This window comes from Callithrix jacchus, chromosome 1 (assembly GCF_049354715.1).
Source record: "Callithrix jacchus isolate 240 chromosome 1, calJac240_pri, whole genome shotgun sequence".
In the NCBI taxonomy this organism is placed as follows: domain Eukaryota; kingdom Metazoa; phylum Chordata; class Mammalia; order Primates; family Cebidae; genus Callithrix; species Callithrix jacchus.
In genome coordinates, this window is record NC_133502.1 from 145,031,506 (window position 1) to 145,050,094 (window position 18,589).

Below are 18,589 nucleotides of genomic sequence, written 5' to 3' on the forward strand. Positions count from 1 at the left end.
GCACTTTGGGAGACTAAGATGAGTGAATCACCTGAGGTCAGGAGTTCAAGACCAGCCTAGCCAACATGGCAAAACCCCATCTCTACTAAAAGAATACAAAAATTAGCTGGGCGTGGTAGCACACACTTGTAATCCCAGCTACTTGGGAGGCTGAGACAGGAGAATCACTTGAACCCAGGAGGCAGAGGTTGTAATGAGCTATTGCACCACTGTACTCCAGCCTGGGCGAAAGAGCAATACTCAGTTTCAAACAAACAAACGAAACTAAAAAAAGAAAACATGCTCAGAGAGGTCAAGTAACTTGCCCACAGTCACAGTCTGACCTTGAATCCAGACTAACCCTGGGCAGGTCTGCTTCACTGGCCCACACTACTTCCCTCGTAGGCCCCTAGGCCAGTATTTGAGCAGGTACCATGGCGATATCTTTTCTGTTTTTTTCTGAGATGGAGTTTTGCTCTTCTTGCCCAGGATAGAGTGTAACAGTGTGATCTTGACTCACTGAAACCTCTGCTTCCCAAATTCAAGTGATTCTCCTGCCTCACCCTCCCAAGTAGCTGGGATTACAGGCATGTGCCACCAGGCCCAGCTAATTTTTATATTTTTAGTAGAGACGAGGTTTCCATGTTGGTCAGGCCAGTCTTGAACTCCTGACCTCAAGTGATCCTCCTGTCTTGGCCTCCCAAAGTGCTAGGATTACAGGCATGAGCCACCGCACCCAGCTGACATTTTTAAATCAAATGCATGACTATCTGAAACACAACTTGCTATGATCCCCAAGTCTCACCCTACAATCTTAAATTCACCTGTCAATGTCTTGACCTTCCAACCCCAGAACCATGCAGGGAAATGTCATAGTCCTTCAGCAAAAGGGCCCAAGGAGTCTTTCTTTTATTCAGCAATGGGAAAGGTTCCTTTTTACCACCAAAGAACTAAGCAGCAGAAAATGCCATGGCCCAATTAAGTCTAAGGAATAGACTTAATAATGACAATCTAATTTGCTCATCTCTGAATTTAGACTATGAATGCAAGATTACCTTAGATTTCACATTCAAACAAACCTTTGAAATTCAAATATATGAATCTTCTAAGGCAGCCAGGCCTCTTCCTGCAAGGGAAGCCTTGATTTCTCTTTCTGGGATTTTTTTTTATAAAAGAAAAGTCTGGGAAGACACAAGAATGTATGAACAAACTGTATGTTTTGTTTCAGTACCATTCACAGATCTAAAGTCCCTTCCCCAAAACTATGAAGGTGGCCGTCAGAAATGTCCAGGCATAAAATGACTCTCTAAATGAATGCATGTATACAACTGAAATTTACTTTAATAGTAAAAAACGTTTGAATATATATAGAACTAGAAGCCACTGAATGTTAAGAAATCCAATACTCTTAAGTGTCTGCTAGTTTGTAGAAAAAAGGTATAATCAGAGAAACCATCAAAAGCAAAGGGTAAGATATTTTCTAGGATAACCGTTCCCAAATTGGCCAGGCAGATACAAAAAAGGAGAGACTTCTAATTTGGGGGTGAGGGGAAGAAAAGTGAACAGTATAAAACACACAAAAAAGAACATGCCTGCATGCCTCAACCGCTGACTGCAGCCTCTTACTACCAGATTGCTTACTCTGAGTTGTCACAATTTCTGCTTCCACTAGAGCCTTCACGTCTAATCACCTGCAAGGATTCCTCAAATCGGTTTGCCTGGATGAAGAAAAGTTTCTCTGCCTTTTCAAAACCAGGCGCACTTCTATCCTAGTCTGCAGGTGACAAAGAATCTGGGTCAAAGTTGAACATAAAATTCAAGGCAGCCCAGGCACAGTGGCTCACGCCTGAAATCCCAGCACTTTTGGAGGCCAAGGTGGGTGGATCAGGAGGTCAGAAGTTTGAGACCATCCTGGTTAACATGGTGAAACCCCATATCCACTAAAAAAATACAAATTAGCTGGGCATGGTGGCACATGACTGTAATCCCAGCTACTGGGGAGGCTGAGGCAGGCAAATTGCTTGAACCAGGGAGTCGGAGGTTGCAGTGAGCCAAGATGGCACCACTGCACTCCAACCTGGCAACAGAGTAAGATTCTATCTAGAAAAGAAAAAAGAAAAAAAAAACCTTCAAGGCAGAGGGACAAGGGGCAAGTAGGCAAGACCTCAAAGATGCCTGGGTTAGGTGCCTGCACTTTGACAGCCTTCAGGCCCAAGGCCTGGGGGTGTCATCCAGGCTGTGACAGTGTTCTCAGCTGTCCTGTGGGTGACAAGGAAGTGATGACACCAACTCCCACCATCTCGTCACTTCATAGTCACACCACAGATGGCTTTCAGATGATCCAGAGCCCCACAGAAGCCCGACAAGCAGGAGCCGGCTGATGGCAATGTTATTCCTAGATCTTTTCAAAGCATTTCTTCTGAGCCTGTAAAGCGAGCTCTGCTGGCCAGAGTGGCCCTCTGATGGAGCAGTGAATATGTAAGGAATTGTCCAGGGATCCTCAAGGGGCTCTTCGACTGAGCCCAGCAAACATCTTCATCAAAGCTAATGTTTCTTTTCCTCTGGGGACCCAAAGGAGACTGAGCACTTATTGTTTTTCAAAGAGCTTCTCCCTGGGAGGACATCCTCCCAAGGTCAACATCCTGCATTGGCTCAGAGCCCTGGTTTTCCCTTTCCCCTCTTGCAATGCTGTCTTCTGAAGACTTCAGCTGCGACACCAGCAACTTTACATGGCTTCTTTCTAATTGCCATCATTTGCCTGGACATCCTGGAAAGGCTATAACTCCACAAGCTGTTGATGGGAGAACAGAGGGTCCGTCTCAAGGGCAGCTGACTAGCTCTGTCCATCCCCAGAACAAACACGACCTGCTCCCCATCTCCTCAGTCCCCCCACATCTTTCCTCTCCAATGGGCTGCTCTGTAGCTCTGTCCTTTCCTGCTCCATGTTTCGGCAGAAACAGGCAGTCTAACTTGTACAAGGCCTCCTCTGCCCAGCTCTCCAAACAGCAGGGCCATTCCCAGCCCAGACTCTGTGATCCAGGCACATGTTCCGTCTGGATATGACAGAATGTGGACAAATGCTCTGATGGACTGAGTAACTCACAAACTCCCACAGAGGACGTCTCAGCTATTGACAGAAAAATCCATCCTCCTGACAAGCGCTCAATCAATTTCTCTTGATTGCCCAGTGTCATCTGAGAGCTGCCTGGGCAGTCAGTTGCAGTATTTCAGGCCCTTGGTGCCTCTGCCTAAAGCATTTGATGTCCTCCTAACTGGGTTCCCCACCTCCAGGGCCAGCTTAGGGCCCCCACCCCCACCCTCTCTAACCTGTCCCTCAAGCTACAGACATGCAGGTTTCCCTAAAGCATGAAACTGACCCTTTTACTTCCTCCCTCCACCACCTTTCATTACACACAGAATAAAGACCAAACTGTGGCCTGGCCCTGAAGGCCTTCCCATACCTGGCTTCTCTTCCATCATCTACTGGGGACCATTCAGAGGGCCCCTGTCCCAGGATGTCCTCCTCACATCCACTAATCTCTAAATATCCAAATCTTCCCTATCCATGAAGGCCCAGCTTGCATGCCACCTCCTCAATGAAGCCTTCCTTGATGCCCCTTTGGCAGCACTGTCCTGAGAATGCCTATGGAGAGTACCTGGCTCAAACCAGACACTTTATCAACAAAAGAGAGCTATGGCTTCTAAATGGCCCTCAGCTGACACAGAGCTGACCCCTGTTACTGTCCCCTGCATCTGTGTAACACAGACTGACTGCCTGGCTGGAACCGCAGCTACAGCTCTGCCCACCACTAGCAGTGTCACCTATGATAAGATGCTAACTTGTTTGCCTCTGTTTCTTCATTTGTAAAATGGTACTTTTAATAGAACTTGCCTCCTATGGGGTGTTGTGGGGATCAGTGAGCTAATCCATCAAGCTCTTAGAACAGAGTGGTGATCCCAGTTAAAGCTTACCCATAAGCGGGCCCATCAAGATGAGGATAGGTTCACTCTTTGAGGACCACATCATCAGCCCAGAAAGAGCAACCCGACTGACTTTACTGTGGATATAGAAAGCCCAAAGTTCAAAGCTGGACTGAGGCCCAAGACACACAGGCCAAAAAAATACAAAAACATTTATAAAGCTCTTCCTAAATGCTAGACACTGTGCTCAGCCATTTCAACAAATGATTTTATTTAATCTTCACAATGACCCAATGTACTTCCCCTGAACCTCATCTCCCAAATGCCTTACCATCTGTAAAACGGGGCTTCTCACAGCACCACCTCAAAGACCCACAGTAAGGATCAAGTATTGAAAGGGTTACCTATAGTGACACAGAGCAAATGGTCGGGAAACACCATCTATTACTATTATGCCTGCATAGCAGATGGGGCATTCCAGGCCCAGAAAATTTAATCACTTGTCCCAAGTTACTAAGTTTCTAAGTATCAGGGCTAGGATTTGAGCCCTGGACTTCTGACCCTAAAGACAGTGTTTCATGCCACCACAGTGGGACGCACTTGGTTTCTGCGGTGTCTGGAGCAACGGCCCTGGGCTCCTGTGGTGCATGACCTTGCCAGCTAGCCCCCAAAAGGGGGCCAAGAACCAGGACTGGGAATGCCCAGGGCCTACATCACAGTGCTTTCAGCCAGGTAACCTCTGATCCACTTGCTACCTACTCCTTGGGAATCCACTCCTGTCAGCTCCTTTGCTCCTCCGCAGAGACTCCCCAAATCCACCTGGGAATCTGACCTTATTCCCCATCCAGTCACCTGTCTGCACAGTTAACACCTCAGTGCCAACCTCAACTCACCCATTGAGAACCTGCTCTGCTCTGTTACTTCCTGCCCACAGGGAACTCCTAGACTTGGGCTCCATCAAGACCCCCACAGTTGTGACATCAAAGGGTCCTTGCCCTTAGCAGCTGGGGTCCGGCTGGGAATCTGGCTCTGTGGGCAGTGTTATAGCCTGCAGCTTCTCTCTGCCTTTTAAGATACAATCGCACATCTAAGGGTCCTTATATGAGAGAAGCAAGGTTAGACTGGTTCTACTTGACCTCAGAGAGTCAAACCAAGACAGTAGCAGAATCTACAAAGAAAAAGAGTTCAGCCAACAGAGCTCCTGTGAATACCAGGTGCTCAACAAGCTGGAGTAAACATTAAAAAAAAAAAAAAAAAGAATCAATCCCAGCTGTGCAAAGGTGGCTAGACAAAAGGTGACAAATCTCAACAGTAGGAAATTTTCAGTATGGATGGAAGAGGGTTGGATGGAATGATCCCCAGCTCTCTGGGACACCAAAGGTTCAGGATAGCAGCTTTCCACTTTGACTGCAGATCACCATCATCTGGGAGCTTCGAAAATAACTGATGCCCTGGTCCCATCTCTGGACACCATGGTTTAATTAATCTGGGATGAGAGCCCAGGGAACTGAAATTTGCAAAATGCTGTACAGGTTATTCTACTGTGCTGCCAGGGCTGGTCTTGGGTACAGATTCGACACATAGTGTGGTCATGTTCAGCAGTGTTCAGAAATCTGCATTTTTCCTGCATTTGTTCCCCACGAACACTCCTGGACTTAATCTGTTCCTTTAATAGCAATTCATTAATGTCATAAGTCTCACAGCAAACATGGCAGGATAGATTTTCCTGACACCAGCATGAGCCAGAAAAAGAGAAACAGGCCAAGTGGTCTGGAAAAAAAATCTTTCGCTGATTGAAGGCACAGGACACGTGGGTTGATGGGGAACAGAAAAGAGTGGCATGCAGAGGAATAACTTGAATTATCATCATCTAGACTTTTTGCAGGGTTAAAATATATGAGTGACCAAAATCATGTGGCCCACACACAAGCCATACCTTCGAATCCTACCCATTCTGAACTCTCCCACCAGCGACACCCACTTCAGCCCAAATGCTTCTCTTGTCTGCTCAGGGAGTCATTTACCTGCCTATCTATGTGGGCAATGAATTCCTTCCTCTCCAATACCCACTCCTGGGCTCTGAGCTAGAGCACCCAGGCTTAATCGTCTCTGATTATCCCACAGGACTCAACCCAGTCCTGGAATATGGTCAGATGACTGAATGCTACACCCCCTTCTCTACGAAAGTCACTGTGCAAACTGAAACACTGGCTTGGTTCAAGCCACATGGGCAGGGCAGACCAGTGTCAGTGATTGCCCCAAATACACCTAGACAGCTCATGCTCCGGTCTCAGAGGAGGATGCTGACTCCACCAGAGGCAAGGCAAGGATGTCTTGGCCACATCCCACCCACCACAGCAGGTCTGGCATCTGTTGTGGTGAGTAAAGATGAAACCCTAGTTAATACCTAGTTATTTACCTCAGATGTAAGGAGCTGAATGTGTAATAAGAGCATGGGTATCTGCAGAAGAAAGGTGTCATTTTATAAAGACAAGCCTTCATCGTCATTATCATAATTGCTGATGAGACCTAAACACTGTCAGGGCAAGATGGAATCAAATATTTAAGTCTAAAAAGGTACCTGGGCCGGGCACGGTGGCTCACGCCTGTAATCCCAGCACTTTGGGAGGCTGAGGCGGGTGGATCACGAGGTCAAGAGATCAAGACCATCCTGGCCAACATGGGGAAACCCTGTCTCTACTAAAAATACAAAAATTAGCTGGATGTGGTGGTATGCGCCTGTAGTCCCAGCTACTTAGGAGGTTGAGGCAGGAGAATTGCTTGAACCCAGAAGGCGGAGGTTGCAGTGAGCCGAGATGGCACCACTGCACTCCAGCCTGGTGCCTGGCAATGGACAGAACAAGACTCTGTCTCCAAAAAAAAAAAAGGTACCTGAAGAAAAAAACAGATCATGAACAAGCAATATAGGGTGTCCAGAAAAACACTAGCCCTTTTGAAAATAAGATGACAACCCTACCTCATACCATGAAAGCAAACTCTAGAGAGATGGAAATTTCAATGTAAAAAAAAAAAAACCCATCAAAGTATTAGAAGAAAATAGAAATACTAGAGCAGGAAAGACTTTTCCTTTTTTTGAGACAGTCGCTCTGCTCTCCAGGCTGGAGTGCACTGGTGCAATCTCAGCTCACTGCAACCTCTGCCTCCTGGTTTAAGTGATTCTAGTGCCTCAGCCTCTGAAGTAGCTAGGACTATGGGTGCACACCACCACACCCAGCTAATTTTTTGTATTTTTAGTAGAGACAGGTTTTTGCCATGTTGCCCAGGCTAGCCTCGACCTCCTGAGCTTATGCAATCCTCCCACCTCGGCCTCCCAAAGTGCTGGGATTACAGGCGTGAGTCACTGCGCCCAGACAGGAAGACTTCTCAGCAGCATGCTCAAGAAATCATGAACATGAAGACTGATTAAAGAGAAAACAATTCATTGTAACCAACAACTGCCAGATATAGAACCAAAAGACAAATTATAAACTTTAAAAAGTATTCTGCAACCCAAATGGCAGGCAAGGGACTCCCATCATTAATCTACAAAGAGCTCTTATAAATCAACAGAAATAACCCTGCAGTAGAAAAGAAGGAACAGATAATAAACAGTTTTGGAAAAGAACACAAATAGTCAAGGCATATTTGCACCAAGAAACCAGGAAACTACAAATGCAACTAACCTGCATTAGAATTCCCAGCATTGTGTGAGAAGGGTAAAACAGGTGTCAACTTCTAAAGTCTTTCTAGAATACAATTTGGAAGTATGTATCAAACTTTTTACTGTCTTATTCAACAATTCTCAGAATCAACTCCCAAGGAAATAATCACAGACTTACGCAAAGAATTAAGTTACAAAGATGTTCATTATAGTACTATTAAGTTGGTGAAAAAGAGGAAAAGTCTAACATATGAACAGAATACAATGCAGCTATTAAATTACAGTCGTTAAATATTTAATATATTAGAGACATCTTTCCGTGTCTTCAAGTTTAAAAAAATAAACATGATATCAATTTTTGTGGAGGGAAAAATAAATATATATATATACACATATATATATATATGCACTGAAAAATGGCTAGATAGAAAAACAGTAAAACGTTAATGGTGGTTTCTTTGAATTACAGACTTAGGGTTGGTTTCTATTTTAGTTTTGCTTACTCATATTTTCTATACCAAACTTTTCTTAATTTTGTTATAAGCAGTAAAAGGTTAGTAAAGAGATAAATGTTGAAATATACCTCAAAATGCAAGCTAGTCCCTTTCTGAGGAGCCGGCTCAGAGCACAGCCAACTTGCAAGTACCCCACACAGGGCAGGTAGGCACCACGCCATTCTGCAAATGCCTTGCAGTCCCCAATTACATGTGTGGCTTTGGAATGCACCAGAGGGATTACTGGGCTGTCTGGCTTTCTGGGACTGCACCTCCAACAAAATGGTAAAGTTTCACTGTTAGGATCTTTCTGATGATTTTCATTTTGAGAATTCAGCCATGGCCTGGAGATACTTGCAAAATCTCATTCTCCTAGTTGTGTTTGCATTCTCCCCATAACCCATGTACCAGCAAACCCATATAAGGAAGCACTTCCTTTCAGAATCAGCCAATGATGAAATGCTCTGCTGAGCAAAACAGTGGCCGCTCCAGCTCTGTCCCTGGAGACTTAATCACTGTACTGTCTCCACCCTCCCATGGTGCCCAGCTCAGCCATGCAACACAGCAGGTGGCCTCTTTTGAATAAGGAGTATCAGGGCAATTTCAGACCAGTGGTAGGCGGGGCCCTGCCCCTTGCCACCTTCCTCTATCCCTGGCCAATACAGCATGGCATGTCCCAAGCTCTGGCCACCCCTGACTGCACACAGCAGAGTTCCCCTTCCAATCTCAGCCACTGTGGATGGGGTCCCCTCTGTCTCGGATGCACCATCCACACCTTCCTCTGGACCCACCTTCCATGAGGCCTCCTCTTCCTGGTGGTTTTCCCCATTTCCTTTTTTAGACCCAGAGGGCCATCCATGCCCTGGGATCTCAGACACCTCCTGGCCCCAGAGGGCATCTCACTCTGGACCCCTAGGCTTCAGCTGCTGAATCCACTATCGCAGCTGCTCAGGGCCAAAACCCTGCAGCCATCCTGGTTCTTCTCCCTCACCTCTGTCAGGAAATCCTGAGGCTTGATCTTCACCACACGCTGGAATCTGACCTCTTTTCATCACCTGTTGCTGGTGCCCTGCTTCTAGTAGTCTGCCCGCAGGTCCCCTCTGCTCTAGAATCTCTAGAGCCACCCTTTTAAAACCCAAGTCAGATGTGTGATGTGTGGTCAGCTCCTCTGCTCAGAACCCTCCGCTGCCCCCATCTCATGCAGGGTTAGCAAGGAAACCTCTTCAATGCCTGTGAGGCCTGACATCCTCTGCCCTGCACCTTCAGCCCGCATCTGCCTCCACGCCTCCTCCTTACCTGCTCTACTCAGTCACAGAGATCTTGGCATTGCTCCCTGATCCACCAGGCATGCTACTGCCTCAGGCTTCCACAGTGTAGCCCTTTCCTCTGCCTGCAACATCCTCTTTCCGGGCCAAGTGGTTCATGCCATCACAACCTTTAGCAAGGTCCTCTCTGAGCATCCATATAAAACAACATCACCCCCAAATTCACACTTGCCCTCACCTCTTTATTCCTCTTTACTTTCCTCCACTGACATTAACTATATTTGCTTGACTCCTGTCATGAGAGAGCAAACTCAGGGGAGCATAGACTCTTATCTGCTTTGTTCACAGCTATATTCCCAGCACCTAAATAGAACAATCCCCAGCACATAGCAGGCTCTCAACAATGTCTATTGAATGAATGAATGAATGAATGAATGAGAAGAAAGGATTTGGCGTGGGCTTTCACAGCCCCGCTGGGTAATCTGGGTCCAGCCTGTAAGTCAAGGCCCGGCAGTGGGCCAGTGGATCTGATTCCCCGCCACCAACCCTGCTGTCGAGTCACTCTCCCCTCCTCGGCCCCGGGAAGTCCCTTTCGGACCAGTACTATTAAGTGCTGCTTGGAAAACACTGGGCCTGAGTCACTCTCTAGGACTCTAATTCTCTCCATCTCCTGGACCCACACATCCAAGATCCTTCCTTTACAACATAATGGGAAATCCAGAGAGAGTTCCCCTTGGAGAAAATGGAAAGGAACTGAACGATAATTCAGTTCTTCCTGCCTCAGCAGTTAGGAAAACTCAAACTCTCAGGAAGTTAGTACCTCTGAAAGTGAAACATTAATAGAAATATTACTGGAAAATACCAAACAGGAAGAGAAGGAAAATTCCACTGTGGAAGCAAGGTTCTCTGTCAATGCTCCTTAATGGTCTCAGCAAAGTGTTTCTGAATCAAAACACGGGAAGAAGCGGAAATCAATCAGGCTGTCACTTTTCCTGTAGACTCCAGCTTCGGCCACGTCACCTGCACACCACCCCGGCCCAAAGGGCACTGGCCTCAACGCAAGGTCAACACACACAGCAGGTACTGGCCGCCAGCTCTGCCTCTGCTGTGAGGCAGGGAGGAATGCAGTCCTCCCCGTGAGCCTCTGTTTCTTCATCTGCAAAAGGGAGATACAGCACCCTCATAGAGTGACTCTGAGAAGCAAACAAATTACCACCATGAAAGTGCCCTTTAAGCTGTGGAATACTTACAGAAATGCTGGAATCAGTCACTTCTACCATGCCAACAGAGGGGGTATTTTACAAAGAGTAAGTCTAGCCACAAAAAAGGCAGAGACAATAGAGCAAATTCGGGCATAGGATTGTGTAACTTGCGTAGTATGGCACCGTGGTTACAAACAGATGCTGGATCTGGCTTCACATCTTATCTCTGCCACTTACTGACTTTTTAAATTTTTTTGAGACAGTCTCGCTTTGTTGCCCAGGCTGGAGTGCCGTAGCCCAATCTCAGCTCACTACAACCTCTGCCTCCCGGGTTCAAATGATTCTCCCACCTCAGCCTCTCAAATAGCTGGGATTACAGGTGTGTGCCACCACACCCAGCTAATTTTTGTATTTTTAGTAGAGACAGCATTTCACCATGTTGGCCAGGCTGGTCTCAAACTCCTGACCTCAGGTGATCCACCCACCCCAGACTCCCAGAGTGCTGGGATTATAGGCATGAGCCACCATACCCGGCCGACCTGACTTCAGACAAGTGACTAACCTCTCTGTGCCTTGGTTTCCTCATATGTAAAAATGAGAACAGTAGTAGCAGTAGTAGTACCCATCTCAAAGGACTGTAGTGAGGAGTAAAGCTGCAGACAAAGCACACAGGACTGCACCTAGCTCAAAGTATGTACAATAAAAGTATTAGCTAATATTACTGTAGTGGAAAGCTCCCTTAATTCAAGTGAATGTGTTTTTTTTTTACTCAAGTATCTTCTCCTCACCCTGCTTCTCCTGTGGCTCCATGAAATCAAGGCCATGCTCAGAAGAGTCTCTGTGCCAAGATGGCTTTTAGCTCACCCACACCAATTCATGTACAGATAAATTCTGATATGCAGATCTGGTTTTCAACCTTGGTTCCTGTGTCCTCAATCAGAAGATAAGCTTTTCTGGGGCAGGCACTATCCAGGCCCTGGTTCATCCCTGTATCCACAGAGCTCCTGATGGTGGCCTGTATACAGCAATTCCTCAGTCAGCACAGGCCAAATGAAAGTTAGGAAGTCAGAAATGACCACTACCTTTGTCCTGCAGAAAATGGACCACCTTTTAGGCACAGTGGCTCACACCCGTAATCCCAGCACGTTGGGAAACCAAGGTGGGCAGATCACTTGAGCCTAGGAGTTTGATATCAGCCTGGGCAACATCATGAAACCCCATCTCTACTAAAAATACAAACAACAACAAAAAAATACAGCCAGGTGTGGTGGCTCACGCCTGTAATCCCAGCACTTTGGGAGGCCAAGGTTTTGCAGATCACCTGAGGTCGGGAATTCGAGACCAGCCTAACATGGAGAAATCCTGTGTCTACTAAAAATGCAAAATTAGCAGGCGTGGCATGTGCCTATAATCCCAGCTATTCGGGAGGCTGAGGCAGGAGAATCACTTGAACCCACGAGGTGGAGCTTTCGGTGAGCCAAGATAGCACCATTGCATTCCAGGCTGGGCAACAAGAGGGAAAAAAAAATACAAAAATTAGCTGGGTATTGTGGTGTATACCTGTAGTCCCAGCTACTTGAGACGCTGAGGTGGGAGAATCCCCTGAGACTGGGAAGTTGAGGCTGCAGTGTGCTGGATCATGCCACTGCACTCCAGCATGGGGGATGGGAGTGAGATCCTGTCTCAAAAACAAACAAAAAAATGCACCACCACTACCACCACCATCAACCAACCTCAGAAAGCCACAAGGTGTGTTGCCGTCAGCCAGCCAGCATCCCAGCTCTGTTGCAAAGCCACCCGTCCTAGTTTATTTTCTAGGGCCAAACCTGGCCTACTCCTTCCCCACAGGCCACCACTTCTGGGCTCTCCCAGCACAAGCTAAATTAATCAGGGGAAGGCTTAACCACAGGCGATGTCGACCTTGCTGACTGACTGGAGGAAACCACACCTGTTTCAGATTTGACTTTTACAGCTAATTTTTATGGGTCAGAAATGCTCTGGGGGCAGAGAGAGGATGGGGTCAAGTCATGGGGGTTAAGCCCTGGGGTAATCAGTCATGTTCTGAGATTGTCAGATTAGAGGGGACAGTCACCTGATCTCCTTAAAGGAAACTTAGGTTCCTTGTTGATGAGGGCCAATGTACCGCCAGTCTTTTCCTCTAAACAGAGCACACACAGCCTCCCAAATCCTTGAAGGGAAGGAGTGTTTGGTGTTAGAATGAGAAGACATGACAGTTACAAGACTCATGTTTTGTGCAGCTGTCCCTTGGGATGTGCCAACTCTGTGCTCAGAATTTCTCTATAAAATAACTCAAGTGCTGCATTAACATCTCATTTCTGGAACTCTGAGGCAGATGGGGGAGAGAAAACAGAAAAGCCAGCTCTAGGGCCTCTTCTAGGGACACCAAAGCAAAGGCTGAAAGCGGACAAATGAGGGCAGAGGGATGCAAGAAGAGGAGCATTAAGTAAAGTGGAAGAGGAGACAGGTAACATATTCCAGCAAATATCCCACCCTTACTACTGTATTTCCATTGAAACCACAGAAAACAGAGGAAGCATATAGGTTTTGAACTTAAGACAGCACAGGTGTGATCCTTGCTCTATCACTTGGTAGCAATTGTGACATTAGGCAAGTCATCAACCTCTCTAAACCTCAGTTTCTCTTTTTTTACTTTTTTATTATTGAGGCGGAGTCTCATAGGTTTTGAACTTAAGACAGCACAAGTGTGATCCTTGCTCTATCACTTGGTAGCAATTGTGACATTAGGCAAGTCATCAACCTCTCTAAACCTCAGTTTCTCTTGTTTTACTTTTTTATTATTGAGGCGGAGTCTCACTTTATCGCCAGGCTGGAGTTCAGTGAAGCGATCTCAGTTCACTGCAACAACCGCCTCCCCAGTTCAAGCAATTCTCTGCTTCCTCAGCCTCCCGAGTAGCTGGGAGATGATGGCATTGAAGGCCCTAATTAATGCCTTGCACACTGTATCCCTGCCCTTTGCCATGGGACACTGCAGCTCCTCCTCCTTGAACTGTGGCTGGCCTTGTGATTTGCTTTGATCAACAGAATGCTGCAGAAACGTCAGTGTGCCAGTTTCCAACCTTAAGAGACCTTATGGGCTTCTGTTTTTTCTTGGAACACCCTGCTGCCGTCATATGAACATGTGCCAGAGGAGGAGAGACCACACCAAACAGAGCTGAATTACTGCAATCCAAGTCCATCCTAAACCAGCCCACCAAACACGTAGAAAGCCTAGCCAGGATCAGCAGGGCTACATACCTACCCCATCAACAGTGACTGCAAAGGCATGAGTAAGCCCAACTGAGACCAGAAAAAACGACTCAGATATGCAGGCTCGTGACTATAATAAAAGCCTATCATTGAAAGCAGAGGTGGGAAATTACAGCCCACAGGCCAGCTGCCTGCTTTTGTACATAAAGTTTTATTGGAATACAGCTGTTCCTACTAATTTCCATATTGTCTATGGCTGCTTTCAAGCTACAGTGGCCTAGTTGAAGAGCTATGATGGAGACCGCACGGCCAGCAAGCCTGAAGACATTTACCATATGTGGTCCTTTAAGAAACAATTGCTGACCCCTGATTTCAAACTGCGGGTGTTTTGGGGTGATTTGTTATGCAATCATAATACAGTATCCAAGCCTCTCCCAGTGGGATGTTGAGGATTAAATGACAGATTAAGTGATTACTATGAAGCCTGGAGAATGTATTTCCCTTCTGGGGAATCAACCAGGAAAAAACTGGATTTGATATGCAGCATTTCTCTCACACTATTTTCAGGGGATGAGACTTAAAAGGGAAGTGTCCCAAGCCAAACCATGGCTACTAAGTGTGGCCCTGACCTTTTCCATCAGTGACATTTTAAGAACTGGAGAATGCGGCTGTTCATCAAATGGGAATGACTGACAACTCATGTTTGACCCTGGCTTCAGTCAAGCCCTACATCAATGATTTTATGTGAAATGGGACAAATGACAATTCACAACTCCACAGCAAGGCACAGGAGGACTTTCTTCCCTTTGTGGGCTCCAACCTCCCTCTGCAGTCTCCTGCCACACCAGCCCTGCTGCCCCCAGCCATCCTCTCCAGCCTCCAGGCAGGGGCACAAACTGCTTTATCCCCTCTGCATGAAGGCCCTCTTCCCCACTCCCTTGCCTCAGGAATTCCCATTCATTCTCCTACACTCAGCTCAAATGCAGCCTTCTCCTGAAGGCCCTCTTTGGCTTCCCAGCTAAGTTCAGGCCCTCCCAGCCCTCTGCACACACTTCTGGCATTCCTCCAGTTGTGATATTGTCTCTCTGGTTGTATTTGTCTCCCTGACTAGACGTGGAGAAGCTGGTATTCAACTGCAAACTGAGAAGCTTCCTTCTTGGAAAGTTAGCCACAACTTATTTCTCTCTGAATTCCCCTTGCCTAGCAGGCAGTTTAGAAACTTTTTGCTGGATGTTTAAAAAAAAAAGTTAGACATGATATTTATTCTATAACTATGGAAAGAGTGTTATTTAACTCAACTCTGGATGCTGACAAAATATAAAGTGTTGGTACACATTAGTATGTATTTAAAACCTGGGAAAACTGATGTCATGAAGATCTTGACTTAGTTGTGGTGGAAAAGACATTTATTTAATTATAATAAAGAAACAAGACTTCAGCGGAAAATATAACTGGATGAGACCTGTTTGGCTGCACAAAAGGAAAACTACCAAAGTAACTGGCCTCTTTTGTCATCATTTTTTTTTTATAAAGCACAACTTGAAGGAATAATGTGTCTACCTATTCCAGTTTCGTTTTCTCTTCCCAGAAGCTCAGGGCCTCACCTAAACTACAATTGTCCCCTAACTTCCATCCCATTTTCCCCAGATTTTGGTAGCTGTTTATAGCCTGATGCCCCTCCACCATGGCTCTGAGTACATCCCTTCCCTGGCTCAACAATCTTCAAGGACTCTCCTGTGGTGTCCAACCTCAAGCCCTACCTCTCTCACACAGTCATCTCTCATTCGCCAAACAAAGCCCAGCTCCATGAAAGTGCTGCTTTCCACGAACAGGCCCTACATTGAGGTTTTATGCACACACACACGTACATCCACACATATATGTTCACACACATGTGTATACCCTTACATATACACGCCCTGACACATAAGCACTCTTGCAGCCTGCAGTCACCCTCTCCCCTGTGCTGAGACTCCACTTCCAGCTCTAGATCTAGCTCAGAGCCACCTCCTCGATGAAGATCTCTTCAAATTCTCCAAGATAAAAACACTGGGAAACAAAGAAATTTCTGTCAGTCTCCTCCAGGGGCTTAGGCCAAAGATCATGGACAAGTCTCCTGTATCCTTCATTACCTCCCCTCCTCACTCACACTTACACCAAGACATCTCTGAGCACAAAGTAAATGCTGGAAAAAGTGGGCTATGTTAGGGGAGAAACCAGCAGAGTAAGGCTAATCTCTCTTCCAAATAATTCTAAAAGGGAAAGAAGTCAGGGTGTTGTGGCTTTGGGAGGAGAAGGCGGAGGATAGCTTGAGCCCAGGAGCTGGGCAATCTAACGAGATCTCATCTCTACAGATAAAAAAAAAAATCCACCAGACGTGATAGTGAGTGCCTGGGGCCCCAGTTACTCAGGAGGCTAAGGGATGGGAGGATTGAGTCTAGGAGGTTGAGGCTGCAGTGAGCCATAACATCACCACTGCATTCCAGCCTAGGTGACAGGGTGAGACCTCAAACAATGGATAAAGACTAAATGAGGTGCTAGAAGTGGGTTTTCCTGGATCCATGAGTGAGGGTCATAAGAAAGGCTGGATCTACAGCGTGCCTGGCCTCCCAAAAGTTATTTGGCTGGAAATAATGTGAAAATGACTGCTTGCTGACTACCTGATGCGGTGGGGATGGAGGGGTGCTGGCCCAGGATCAAGAGGTAGCCACACACAGAACGGCAGAAACAAGGGTATCCAGAGTCTCCGCATCCCAAAGCTAACCTGACCAGAAGACCCAGAGGGACAGTTAAGAAACCAAAGTTGTCCGAGTGCTTTTCAAGCATGGTCCCAGGACCCTCAGCCATTTCCCCTGCAACCTGGGAAATGTTGGAATGCAAACACTCAGGTCCCCCACCAGGCATGTTCAGTCAGCTGCTACAGGATAGTCCCCAGCAATCCATTGTAACCAGCCCTCTAGGCGCACTATTAAAGTTTGAGGATCACTGCACTAGAACATTCTGCTGACCCTCCCTGGCTGCCTCCTCCTGCCTGGATAGAAAGAACAGCTGGATAACTTCTCAGAAGATCAAAGGTCTTGCAGTTACAACCTAGTAGGTGAAAAGCAGCCCAGAGAGATCTTCTAAAAAAACATATCTGATCAAAACACTATAGCAGCTAAATCCCTTCACAGCCCTCCTCTCCTCTTAGCTTACCAGGTCCTCCCTGATCCAGGCCCTGCCCAACTCTAACCTCTCAATCCAGCCACAAGGGACTTCACCTGCAGTTCCCTGAAGCACAAGGCTCTTCTCCAGCCAACCATGCTGACCACCCCTCCCTAACAATAATGGCCCTGCCTCTAAGGTACACTCCTCCAAGCCCCCCCTCCACCTCTCCCCTGCCCTTCAGCCCTCCTGTAACCCTGTAACACAAGGTCTCATCATAGCACTCATCACCATCATGCCACTATGGCTCCTGTCATAGCATTCACTGCAGAGGGGCCCTGCTCCAACACCCAGCAGAGGAGGGCACAGAGAAGACCAGTAAGAAATATCTGGTGATGAAAAGAAGCCAAGTCATAAACATTTTGACATCCTGGCTATAAAACAAGTCATTTCTCAGTGTTTGAAACAGTCTTAATTGCCATTGGGAAAAAATGTTTACTGAAGTTTTGATCCACTAGCAGTGGGAGAGAAAGGAGATCTGCCCACCTGCGGTATGGCTGCAGGGTAACAAGAAGGATGCATAAAGTCCAGTGCAGTTGGCTGTGACCCTTTCCTGCCTTCCATATCCAAGATCTCCAGGTCTCCTCAGGGCCCGAACCAAGCCAAGCCTGGGCCATGCATAAGACTACACGGAGGAGCCTATCTGGCGTTTCCTTCATTCATCAAAAACAAGCCCAGGGTCCTAGTGACTCCCAGGGAAATCTACCCCATCTCCCAAGACAGCTCCTGGGTGGCCACCTGGCTCCCAGCTCTTCGTCATCTAGGTGTGGCATCCTGCATGCTTAGGAAACCCAGAGTCCAAGCTTCCGAGGGTGTGCCCCAAACTGCCTCCAGGGAGAGGTGGAATCCTCCATGAAATGCCCAATGCAGATCAAGCAGGGGAGGGGATATTCTGGGGACCTCGGGGAGAGGAGGCCAGGCAGAAAAACTAGAGGAGGGACATTCCCTTCCTCCTCTTTCCTGGCAAACAAAAAAGATCCCTTTCCAAGCACCAGCTGGCAGGTAAGAGCCTGTCTCCCTCCTGTCTGGACATCCAGTCCTAAAAGGAACTCAGACTCTTAATCAGTCTCCCCCAGCCCAGGCCTGGGCAAAGGTTTACCTTTGGGGAAAGAAGGTGAGGAGAACAACGACTACGCACCAGGGCGCTGAGAAGGAAGGAGCTCTCCCACTGGGCCTCAGATTTAATCAAAACACTGCCTTCCACCAGAAGTAGACAGAACAAGTATTATTTTATGGGGGAAGGGGAGGGCTTCACAGGAGTGTGAAGGGGGAGGAGGGAAGCCTAGTCTGGCTGTAATTAACTCGTCTGCTTCAAAGGGAGGGATCTAGATGGCCTGATGAGTTAGAAAGGGGGTTGTCACAAAGTCCCCCCCCCCCCCCGTTTTCCTGGGACCGTAAGGGGTAGGGGTGAGTTCAGGAGGGGTAAAGTCTCCTTCCAGCCAGGCCTGATAGGCTGACCCCTCGCGCGGCGGGAGGAACTGGCGGGTTCGGTGAAGAGCACTCTCGGAGGCAGCGCATTTCAACCGGAAAAGCACTCGTGGAGATTCCCGGAGCAAATCCGGTACCAGGCAGCCCGGATTTGGAATCCTGGAGCTGGGGGTGGGGCGGGGCAGGGCCGGGCAGGGCGGCCTCGAG

General features: G+C 47.3%; 1 protein-coding gene across 3 annotated transcripts in view; it reads right to left on the reverse strand.

Annotated features, from left to right (window-relative positions):
- SHB (SH2 domain containing adaptor protein B) overlaps window positions 1–18,589 on the reverse strand; it is a 149,622-nt gene that overhangs the window by 129,248 nt on the left and 1,785 nt on the right. The gene's annotated exons all lie outside the window — the stretch shown is intronic.